The sequence below is a fragment of the Tamandua tetradactyla genome, chromosome 2 (genome assembly GCF_023851605.1).
Source record: "Tamandua tetradactyla isolate mTamTet1 chromosome 2, mTamTet1.pri, whole genome shotgun sequence".
Taxonomy (NCBI): domain Eukaryota; kingdom Metazoa; phylum Chordata; class Mammalia; order Pilosa; family Myrmecophagidae; genus Tamandua; species Tamandua tetradactyla.
The window spans coordinates 110,078,826-110,091,218 of NC_135328.1; the positions used below are offsets into that span (position 1 = coordinate 110,078,826).

The 12,393-nt window shown below is 44.1% G+C and overlaps 2 long non-coding RNA genes across 2 annotated transcripts in view; one reads left to right on the forward strand and one right to left on the reverse strand.

Annotated features, from left to right (window-relative positions):
- LOC143661421 (uncharacterized) overlaps positions 1-12,393 on the forward strand; it is a 207,421-nt gene that overhangs the window by 179,150 nt on the left and 15,878 nt on the right. The window lies entirely within an intron of this gene.
- The window catches only part of LOC143661426 (uncharacterized), a 72,433-nt gene continuing 66,502 nt past the window's right edge, over positions 6,463-12,393 (reverse strand). Inside the window, exon 3 of the long non-coding RNA XR_013164579.1 lies at positions 6,463-6,533. This is a non-coding gene — a long non-coding RNA (uncharacterized LOC143661426). The remainder of the gene's footprint in view (positions 6,534-12,393) is intronic.

The following is a 12,393-nucleotide window of genomic DNA, read 5'->3' on the forward strand; positions in this document are numbered from 1 at the left end:
GAATGAGCAGGTTACCAGGGCAACCAGGACCGGTCCCACTAGGGACCCACAGGACACACCTCAGACTTGTTCTACCTGAAGAGCATGGAACATACGACATCTATCCGCCACCCCCATTTGTTGCTTGGGGAGGGTTGCTTCCAGGGTTTTGAGTCCCCATCTGGCCCCGTGTGTGGTCAAGCACACTCTAGAAACCAGAGAGAGCCCTTTGGCAGAGAGTGGCTGATGCCTCTCCAAAGAAACTGCCAAAATTCAGGAGTGTAGTGAGCACTGGGGGCATCTGGGCAGGATCCCAATAGCCTCTGCTATAATACCTGAGCACTGAGAGATTGTAGATAATACAAAATAAATCTATTGGGCAAATGTTCATGTTGAGGGCACTATGTCAGACATTTTCCATTCACTCTCCACAAGAAGTGTATAGTGTTAGCTAATAATATTATATCCATTATATAATTAAGGAAACTGCAGCACACAGAAATTAAATAACTTGACCAAGGTCACCCAAGCTAGTAAGCGGAGGACTTGGAGTCAAATCCAGACAGGCCGGCGCCTGAGCCCACATTTGTAACAACTTTCTTCATCACTTCTCTCTGTGACTCATGAGCAATTATGGAACAATATGAGACAACATAAAGGGATATAGTCGCATCAAAATTTACTCTCAGGAGATGCTTTCTTCTTGATGTAATTGCATTTTCTCAAAATTATTTTTTCCTAGTTTTTATGGATCCCTCAAGCTAAAGGAATGCATGTCTAATAATGGCTCCACCAGGGCTGGTAGCAGCGACAGAGTTTTGGAAAGAGAGGCGCCCCACCCCCACCCCGGGAAGCTAGAGTCCAGGTGTAGATACTGACTCTGAGAGGAACATCACTCCTCCTAGCCATTGGTTTTTGGAATATGAAAGCTCTGACCCCTACACTGGATTTCAGGTAAACAAGGTGCTGACCCTGAATAATCAGAAAATGAGCAAAAGTATAAATACGCCATTGCATCAGAAATTGGGGGTCACCTCTCCATCCTGCAGCTGATGCAGCAATACCATGGGAAACATTGATGTTAGGAAAACCCGAGCCCCTGAACTAGTTCTGCCACTTGTCAGTTTTGTAGTTTGGCCTCTTGACTCCTCTTCTCCTTCATCTACAAAATGAGGATGAGGAGATCTCCCAAGAAGGCTGAGCAAATGATGATATGCTCCACCAGGATTGGATAGCATCAGCAACGTCTCTGGCGAAGGTTGGCATTCAGGCACAGAGGAGCAATAGGTAGCATGCTCTGAGAAACTGAAAGGAATGGAAGGAGTTGTGTTAGGAAAGATTCTCTCAGGTATGCTTAGAGCAAGGGGAAAATGTTCATGCCTGGAGGTAACTGCCAACCAGCCGAGGCAGAACCCTTAGTTGCAGTGTAGACACTGAGTTCCAGGCAGCCAACAGGGCTGCTTTCTGACTTTCCAACAGCCCCTAAATTGCTGACATAGACTGGTCATCCAGACGATTAACGAGGGAAATTTCCAAGGGGAGAGCATCGTACTGGCGTATTCATTTCTGAAGAATTATGAAATAATGGGTTAGTATCTGTTGTAGTAATTATGTGGGAAGCTAACTGCTATTTTTCTTGATGAAGCTGACTCTCTGAAGCCTTGGATGAAAAAAAATGCATCTGCCTTTCCCGGCATAATGATGTGCACAGCCCCAGGGCAGGGGGGAGGCCTTTGTCTAGTTTGGTGACTTTTTTATTCTCTTATTTTTTTGCTGCTGCTATGACTGCTGCTACCGCTGCTGCTATTTGTTTTTGTAATTGTTCTTCGAAAGCCTCGGGCGAAAAAGCTGTTCTAATTGTACAAATCACAGTGCAGCTGAATCACAGGAGCAGTCCCGAGTAATCTGTGCAACCATTTGACTGAACTTTCCAAACTGGCTGGGGGCGCTTCCCCAACTCTCCCGAGGCCAGCATCTGACAACGGACATAAAGCAGCTACCAAATGACATTCAGGGAACAGTTGTGTGTCATCAGCGTTAGGGCTTCAATTCTTTGCAGTAAGGAATCAGGTGGCTCTCAGCCATTCATGTGGTAGGGCAGGCTCTTGAGTTATGCCCAGATTGTTAAGACAGGGACCCAGAGGTGGCCTGGCTTCATGAAAACAGGGTTGTCTTTTGGGACCAGTCAGTTCTGAGTTCAAATCTACTCTTTGCTTTGATAGCTGCATGGGCTTGCCAAATTATTTATTATATTAAATACAACTTTTCCTGTTGTCTTAGAACCCCAGCTAAAGGCTAAAGCGGGGACCATTACTCCACCCTGCCCAGCCATGCAGGACTAAGAGATGGCTTAAACTTCCCCATGGTTCCACAGTTCATCACCCCCCAAAATAAGAGAAGCCTGGGGCTATACTAAGAAGAATAATCAGAGTGGGTTTCTTTGAAGAGAGTTTTTGTCCACATATAAGAAATGCCTCAGAAAGGGCAAGAAAGAGAATGCTCTCCACTTCTTCAAGCATTCAACAAATTTTGATTGAGCCACTATTATGCTCCAAGCACAGTTCAAGCCATCGGAGATAATAGCAGTGAAGAGAAAGTCAAAGTCCTGTACCCATGGAGCTTACATTCCAGCCAGGTGAGGAGGGCTCTCAGAAATGCATTTAAGGAGATTTAGGTTATCAGTGAGAAGGGAGATTGCTATCCCATTCGTTGGCCTGCGCATAAAACTATCAGAATATAAAATGTTCTCTGAAGCAGCCTGTCCTTCCAGAGTTCAAGCAAGAAAATAATGCTGGAGCTTTTATATGAACCGAGTGGAATGCTGTGGAAGGTAGATGGATATGCATTGCCCTGAAAGGCCAATGCTCAAGAAGTTTAGCACCCTTAGACCAGGGCAAGAAGGATTCTTGCCCGTCCTGGACACTGTAGTTTAGAGTACTCTATGCTGGTTTTTCTCAATCCACAATCCTCTTTCTCTGAAAAACAGTTCATCATGCTTAGGCATGTGTCCATTTGGTGACCAGGCCCTTTCCTAGACAATGACTCGGGCCACTGGGGTTCCAGAATTCTATCCTCAAATGTATGTAAATCCAGCTTCCAGGGAGAGGCCCCATCACCAGTGTACACATGCCTAGGCTCCAGGGGCATTTGAGGGGTAGCTTTCTGCAGGATGTAAGGGTGAGGTTTTCCACACACATAGACGCAAGATTTCTCAGGTGAGAAGACAAAAGAGGTAGGCAGTGGGCTGGGAGCTCAGCTTGGAGCCATCCTCCAGCTTGGAACTCCAAGGAGAGTGTGAATTCACATATAGCCTCTCTGGCCTTCCAGATTATTATGACACTATGGTTGTTAAGGAGAGAGGATAAAACACGTTTTATATAGCAGTGTTAGCTTTTGTTTAACTGTTAACTTTAACAGGTTTTATTTAGACATATTTAAAAATCACAGGCCTTAATGTGTACTCCTCCATAGGACCCCACAAATGGGTTAGGAATGGATCCTATCCATGAGGCTTGCCTGCCAGGTGTGTCACCCCTCAACCCCACCCCATCCCCACACACAGGCTGAGAAGGTCCTAAGGGGACAGTGGGAGGATCCATCTCATGTGTTCGAGAGAACAGGTTAGAAGTCCTCAGACCACAGGGGAGGGCTGAGGGAAGGTTGGGAGAGTGGGATGAAATGAAAGGATTAAAGGGACTTAGAGAAGAGGCCATAAAGAACCCTCCAGACCCTTCCACATAAGGTCACAGTTTGGATATATGTCTTAATATAGGGCCTTCAGCAGCCAGGAGAGAGCCAGAAACCCCACTGGCCGTGTAAAATGATATTCACAGTCCACCCCTCACATCTTGTCTCTGATTTGACCCTACAGAATGGAGGAGTACATTCAAGTGCTAAAACAACCAGCTGCACAGCATTTTTCCTCCCGCTCTACTTTCCAGAGCATGGGCTCAGTCTGGGAGGATTTGGATGAGAGATTGAAGTTTGGCTTAGATATAACTGGGATTTTTAAAACCTGAAAGTGAGGCTTTTGAATATCTGAAAAGAAACAGGAAAGCTGTGGGATCTGCCAAGACATTTTCTGGGAAATGCGAACGTGAGGTTCAACAGAAGAGGTTTGAGCAGCAGTAGTGGTAGAGGAAGATGTTACTATCAACGGTCCCGGTTGAGTTCAACCCATACAGTGAACCTTCATTTTTATGACCTTCAGTTTCCTCATTTGTAAAATGGGAGTGATACATAATAGCTTTGCAAAGCTGTTGTGAGGATAAAAGATAACGTGTAAAGTTTCCAACACATTCCCTCCATACATCCAGTGTGGTAACTATTACAACTGCTACTGTTGTTAATAGCATCCTCGAAATTGTGTGCTAACAAGGCAGAGCTTCATTTTTTTTCCTTTCACCCAGGCCCCACTCCTTTCCTTAATGGCACTGAAACTCTGTAGGTAGGAGCTTCTAGAAGAACCACTCTTTGCTTGGATTCTATGGGCATAGCTCCTGCAGTTATCTGCTGTGTAATGACTGTTGCCTGACATAGGGATTTCATCACTGAATCAGTGTCCAGCAAGGGCAATAGGAGAAGGTAATATTCATGGAGAGCCTACTAAGTGTCAAGCCCAATGCTGGGGGATTTACATGTTTCCTCGTCCTCTCAAGAATCAGGACCAGAGGCCAGATGCACCCCAGGTTCCTTTCTTAAACAAATCTCTGAAAGGTTAAAGAAACCCAATGAATGTGCTTGAAGCCTTAAAACAGGAAACTTCGAGGACTCAGATGTGACTGCTCTGTAGAGGATGCCCAGGAAGGCTTTCAGCTTCCAGCAGCCAAGACCCCTAAGCACTCTTCAAAGAGCACTGGTGATGACAGGAAGGGAGGGATGATGCACGGGCGACTTGTAGCAATATATTCCTCAGGAGCACTCTCCTAAAACTGTGAGTCAGACCCACTGTAAAACCGTAAGAATAGTGGAATTTCGTCTGATGAGGAGAATGCCTTTGCACTCCACCTTCAAAGTCCACCATCTTGACCACACCTGCACTTAGGTTAGGTCTTCATTCAGTAGTTGGTAATGGATTTTAGAGCAAGAACCCAAAGCCCAGGAGTTGGAATACAACTACAGGCAACTGGTAGAGTGGGTCAGGGATGTAACAAACCTGTGAAACACCTGTACATGGGATGTCCTTACCAGATTATTATCAAGGAAGAAAGACTCTCCTAATTTGCCTCAGTTGGTGGCTGAGGTGGAACTGCTTAGAGGTGGTGCTCTACTCTTCATGCTCCACAGAGAAGGATTTGAGTGAGCAGCTTTTTACCTGAGGACTACAGATAGGTAACCACCACTAACAGTGAACTACAGATGTTCCAACTGGGGAGCACTCATATTGACTGTCCCCATGGAAAAATAGAAAACAGATAATAAAATGGGCAGATTATTCATGCACACATGCACACACGCATATGTACACACATATACAAATCTAGAAAATAAATAGGAGAAAGGATTCAACCACTCTAGTAATTGAGAAGACAAATTCAAATAGCAATTTTTTTATCAAACATTTAATAAGTACTGACTATACTTTTTAAATCCTGGGTTCTTCAAAGACGAAAAGGCAAGTCTAACCTTCAAAGACCTCACAGTCTGATTGGTGAGAAAGACAAATTAACAGACTATAATAACACAGGTGGCATAGCATAGGTGGCACATGGTGTGACAAGATGTCACAGAACCCCTCACCCAGATTTTGGAGGTCTGCAAGAATTTCGTTCACCAATGGAGTGGCATCCAGTTAAAGAACTGACGGATAGGATTAGATAGACAAACAAGGGAAGAGGTCAGAGAGGGAGAGAGGAAGTCAGAAAGTCCCTCTAAACAGAGGGAATATCCTGTGCAAAGTCCCTGAAGGAGAGGAGTAGGGCTGGTGACTCAGTGTGTTTGAAGGTGAAGATGGAAAGAGGGGAGCATTGATTGAGGAGGCTGGGAGAGGTACATAGTAGATGGCATTTAAAGCCAACCTACGTCTTAGGTATTTGGACTTTATCCTGGGAACAGGTAAGAGTCAATGAATGGTCCTAAGTTTGGCAATGCTGGAAACAGTTCTGCATTTGAAAAGAATCACTTTCACTCCAGCTGGGCTGAACTAGCAATGGGCACAATGAGAATAGGACAGGACCAACCATGATTAAGGAGGCAGTCTCAGCCTGGGACCCCCTCCTTCTCCCCAGAGCATGACTTGAGACTAGGCTGTGAATGGCAGTGATTTATTTGGGAGGTGATCCTTCACGAAATATGAGGGGAGAGTAGGGAAAAGAGACAAGGAGGGAATGAAGACATAAATGTTATATTATAATAAAGTCACTGCTGTGGGCAGCTAACTTTATAGAACACATCTCAGAATCATCCTTCTGCAGAGTATGGAAACCAAGTAGTTGATCCGTGAACTCCTGCACCTAACTGGTTTATTCCCAGATTTTCGCAGGCCAGAGGGGAATGTCAGGTGGTGAGATGCAGTTGCTTTAGGTAGGAAGCCATTAGGAGACTATCCATAGAAGCTGCAGGTAATAAGCAATTAATAAAAAAAATTATTTCAAGTGCACTTTCACATGCTTTTTGTTTATAGCAAAGACCAAACTTCCCAGTTTTCTTGCCATAACTTGATTACCATTTCGTTTGGCCAAATGCACTTTTCCCAGTAAATTTAAAACCACCGCCACAATCCCTGTCTACACCCAAGCTTTTGAACTGGGGAAATGCACAGCTTCTGGTGTTATTGATGGAGATAGGGGTCATGGCACCTCCAGACCATAACCCTGACCCAAACTGTGATGCTGTCTGGTTCTCATCCTCATCTTCACTCTGTATATTCAGCAAAAATCATATCAATCGCACCAAGCTTCCATAAGCAGGTTTCCCAGCATCTGCACAATTCTATGGAAATTTACACGTGCTGAGTTAGACCCAACGAAAGTGCAAGAGTCCCTGGGGAGAAAACCTCCCTCCCTATGTGTCCATGTAAATGCCCTGCCTGGCTGTGAACTGAGTTAACAGACTCAGTTTCCGTAGGTGTCAAATACGTCAGGATAATGACTATAACAATTTGTATTGAGCCCTGGCAGGGTTCACATAGAAAGTGTTTCGTAAAATAAATAACACTGTAAAAATGCAACTGCCAGAGTTTATTTCTTGAAACAGGTCCAAGAGCAGAGAAATTATTGCCATTAACAGGAGGACCGTGCAATAGCTGACCAGCAGCAGGTCATGGGAGACAATGTTAATATTTCTCTCTTATTATTCACCAGGACTGGGCTCCAAACACAAGAAATAATGGGTCTGAGCCAGAAAGTCAGTCTTCATTTTAAAACACTTGGTAACACTAGACGGGTTTGTGTTGCAAAATGGTTTAGGTTATGGATTTTGGAGTGCTGAGACCAGGGTTTTGGGTCCGGGATCTGTTGCTCACTGGCCGTGTGACTTTGGGAATGTCATTTTAAATCCTGTTAAGTCTCAGATTATTTAACTATAAAGTAGAGCAAATCACCTCTGGATTTTAGTGGGCACCCAGTGTTGGTAGAATGACTGAATGGAGAAGTATGTGCATAAAGCATGTAACACATAACAACTGCACAGAAATGTTAGTGACTGTTGCTCTCGTGGTTGTTTAACAATAAGCCAAAGCTATTCAACAGTCAAATTTTACTATAATGCTTATTACTAGCATTCTGTTTTTTCATAAAAGATTATGCTATCTTAGAAAGACTGCTGAATTTAGAGAGAAAAGACCCAGGCTGGGCCTTGGCTCCATCTCTTGCTGGCTGTTTAATCTCAAGCAAGTCAGTTAACCTCTCTGAGCTTTGGTGTTCCATTGTCAGTAAAATAGAATGATAATGTCTTGGTTCCTCTACCTTAAAGGTGAGGATCAAAGTTGAAACAAGATCCCTAAAAGCACTTCATAACCTAAAAAGTACAATGTGCGTAAAAGCATTTGTGATTTTTCTCGTGGTAGTATGGTTTTATTTTATTTTTTATTTTATATAATCTATTTTATTTCATTTTTAAGTCAATTTAGTCTACTTTTTACTTTCCTGTTGAATTTAAGTTTATATTTTATTAAGAGGTATTTAAAACATTGGTTCAAGACATTAGTTTCCATCCTTAGAGAGGCCACTCTGCTCGTGAAAGCACACGGGTGGACCTATGGTCTGTGGTGGATCACGGAAGCTTTCCAGACTCTCCTTTGCATGTACTGATATTGCTGCTGGACTTCCCGGGTGCCCTTTCCAGCAGAGGGATGGAGTCTCCCACAGGCACACCAGCTCCTCTTGTCAAGCAGCCATCAAGGTGCCCATTCAGGGCTAGGTAGAAGTTGAAATTCCATGAAACACAGGTCAGTTGGTCCAGCCACCCTGCCACAGGTGGGAGTGACTCAGACCCGCAGCTGCATATTGAAATCTCTCTCCCATCATCATGAAGAGGCAGGAGCTTGGAGATGGTTTCTTCCCACCTGACAAGGAAATCCACTAATGGCTCATATTGGAGGACTACATTCACCATACTTAGACATCAACGAGGCCATGTTTGGATGAAGGACTAATAGAATGTGACACTTTTTGTCTTTTGGCTGGATTTCACACAAGTTTCAAAACATCAAACTTTGTGTTTTCCTAAGCACAGAGTAGGACGGATTAGAAAGACAATCCAGGCCTGGGAGTGACTGAGAGGTTAGAAGACAGGGGAAATGAATTCTTAGCTCTTGGAAGTTTGTGTAAGCTTTCACTAACTAAACCAGATAACTAGAAGAAAGTAGCAGGAATTGTCACAAGCTGTGGAATCCACAAAAGCTGAGCACAAATGCCAGCGCTGCACCCTACTAGCTGTGTGTCATCCATCAAGTCACTTAATCTCTCTAAGCTTCCATGGTGTCATATCTAAAGAGTGGAGAGGAATACCTCACAGCATTGTTCTGTAGAGCACAGCATCAGTATGTAAGTGTGGAGCTTCTCTCCCTCCCCTTCTCTTCTTGCCTCTACTCTCTCGAATATTAATATTAAAATGGAGAGTCTAGGGTGGGCGACGGTGGCTCAGCAGGCAAGAATGCTTGCCTGCCATGCCAGAGGACCCGAGTTCGATTCCCGATGCCTGCCCATGTTAAAAAAAAAAAAAAAAAAAGATAAAATGGAGAGTCTGCTTGTGCTATAACAAATTAATACCTGCAGGCAGCATAGCGTAGTGGTTAAGGATATGGACTCTGGAGCCAGACTACCTGGACTCCAGTCCTGGCCCTGACATTTACAAGCTGTGTGTCATCTGGGGCAAGTTACTAAACCTCTGTGTGCTCAGTATCCTGGTCTGTAAAATAGGGAGGTAATATTCAAGCTATGAAGATTAAATGAGTCCATATTTGCATGCTCAGTGCCTGCACAGAGTAAGTGCTATATAAGCACTTGTGAATTAAAGTCCCATCTCCCCTCTGCCACTCAGAGCAATGACATTAGATGGGCTGCTATCAGCCGGGAAGTATCCTAGCACAGAGGTACCAGCACTTCAAAGATATCATTTGGCCTCATTTTTTGACTGACAGCTTCAAAACCATATGTGCTGTGTCTTCTACCATCCCCCAGTGCTACATAAATCTTTATAGAATTGGATTGTAAAGAGCCAAGTATTGGAAAACTGAAAACTGTAATATCCCAATCGATCGCCTGAGAGTGGTTCAACGGCCTTCCTGTAAGCTCTCTAGCATCAGCCTTGCCCTGCCATAATAGTCTTCAACCTTGGACCCAAAGGGCAGAGGACAGTGCTCCTCTGCAACTTGTCCCTGCCCTCCTCTGACTGCTGTCAGGTAGAACAAAATAAATGTGCAAAGGATTCAGGTTATGATCAGTTAGCACCAATGTACAGGCTCCAGCTGTTGGCACTTATTCCTTCTAACATACTCCTGGATGGAATGCATCTAACTCTGTACTGGAGGGGGCAGGGGAGCTAAGAAGAAGGAAAGGGTTTATGGATGAGAAATACCACCATTGTTTTAGCCTTACCAAAGTCTTAGTTTGGGTCAAGACAGAAAAATGGAAAACCTTTAAGAAACAAAAGTGTTTAGAAAGAGGCCGCTGTTCTTTTCCTTTCCTCAGTTCCTATGAATTACATTCAAAGCTTGTCTCATTGACCGATTACAGATTACAGAAAAAGAATGTATAAATTATCCTCCAAGGAGAGAAGTTGTCCCTGGCCACAGTCCGTGCCTCCCAGCACAGGCAGACACAGAACGGACCAAATCACAAGTTTCCTACTGAGGGGGTGCCACAATACCCAAAGAAAGGGGCACTTTGGGCTCTGAGTCATCTCGGCAGGAAAGAAAGTTTAGGAAAGAAAGTGTCCTAAATGCTAGATCAACAGGTCAATACCCTTCACCCTCTCTTTTGAGATACCCATCACCATCTCTTCATGATCCTGAGCCAATTTTGAAAAAGCCAGTTTTGAGGCTTGTTTGAATTCCGGTGAACTCAGCTCTTCTAGACTCTTAAGCTCAAGAGGAAACGTTTAGAAAGTATGATTGAGGCCAGCTGTGCTGCACCCCAGCCAAACCGAAACACGCGAGCCTCCCTTCTCCATGATCAATTCTGATTGCTGTGGCTGCAAGAATCCTATAGTGGTCAGCAAAGATGGCCAAAAGTGGCTGGAAGGAGCAAGGTGGCCTGGCCACCATCCATGCAATCATTGCCAAATTGAGGGAGTGTTTCACTCACAAAGTGCTGCTCATGTGGCCGTCTTTCTGATGTGATGTTTTTCAAAATGACGAGATCACCTTAAAAGACACAGAAGGAAGGTTTAAGCGTGCTTTCTGAGAAGCTGGATTGATAGGCAGACAGATAGATAGATGGATAGCTAGAATGATAAGGCAAAGGTGGCAAACTTAAAATTGGTGGATCTGGTTATCAGAGGGGGTTGTGGGGTATGTCATATGCATGTATGTATGGATTAGAATGTATTTTCAAATAAAAAGTTAACCAAACCAAATCAAAACGAAACAAAAATGCTTCTGAGTGCTCTGCCTTCTACCAGGCTCAAATGCCTAACTCATTGCTTCTTGTGCTGAGTATCACCTCTCATCTTAGTCATCCCAGAAGCCCCCTAGCAGGTTGCAATTTGGAACTCCCAGGGTGTGGCAGATTGCAAAATATGGCTATAATTTTTTTTTTTTTTTTAAAAGGAAAGACAGAGAGAAGGAAAGAAGGATAGAAGGAAGGAAGGAAGGAAGAAAGGGAAACATCTTTAAACATTCTCCTGTTTTATTGTATTTTGTTTTTCCGTTTTTTGTTACATGGGCTGGGGCCGGGAATCGAACCGAGGTCCTCCGGCATAGCAGGCAAGCACTTTGCCCGCTGAGCCACCGCGGCCCGCCCCATGGCTATAATTTTTGCAAATCATTGTGCAATGTGATTTTGCAGTTCCTCCCATGAAAAGGTAACATCGCTTTCCCCTCCCCTTGAATTTGAACTAGCCTTAGACTTGCTTTGAGCAGTAGAATGCCAGAAACACGAGAGTGTGCCATTTCCAACATTGACCTCAAGAGGTCTTCCATGCTTCTACTTGCCTGCTCTTGCTCTTGTTCTTTCTCTCTCAGCCCTGCCCTACTGTCATATGAGCAAGCCAAGCTAGCCTCCTAGCTGATGAAAGACTACATGGAGCAAAGACAAGTTATCCCAGTGGAGGCCGTCCTAGACCAGCCAGCAACCAGCCAACCAACAGCTGACTGCAGATGCATGAGTGAGTCTAGCTGAGATAAGAAGTAAGCCCAACCCAAATTGCCAACACAAAGAATCATGAATTAAATAAATGTTCATTATCTTAAATTTTCAGGTGGTGTGTTATGTAGCAAAAGCTACATGTAGGACCCCTCATACAGTAGACATTTTTCAAAAAGACAAAATTATCTTAAAAGAAAGATTTTTTTTTTTAAGTAAGGATGGGAAGCATCTGAATGTTTTCTCTTCTCTCCAGCCTCAATTATCTGATAAACACTTATTCTGAATTTCATCTGCCAGATTGGCAACTCCACTGGCCTTGAAACATACTGCAGCTAGGAATTCCCAGGGCTTCTGCAGCAGTGTATGGAATGGGAGTGGGGGGTATGTATTCCGTTCATCAGCATCACCAGTCTAGCAGACCATTCCAGCTCCTGGAGAAGTGGACGTCTATTGCACGGGCAGGCAGTAATACCCAGCTCCTGTGCATTTCCTCTGTGGGAATTCTCCAGTGAGGGAAGAAGAGTCAGCTCCGTGTATGAAGGAACTTTATTAACATAGGAAAGTACTTTTTTTTTTCTTGACTTAGGACTAAAAAATGGAGATTTTGCTCTGGTAGAAACAGAATATCTTGAGAAGCAGCAGGTTCTCATGCCTGAATGTGTGTGAA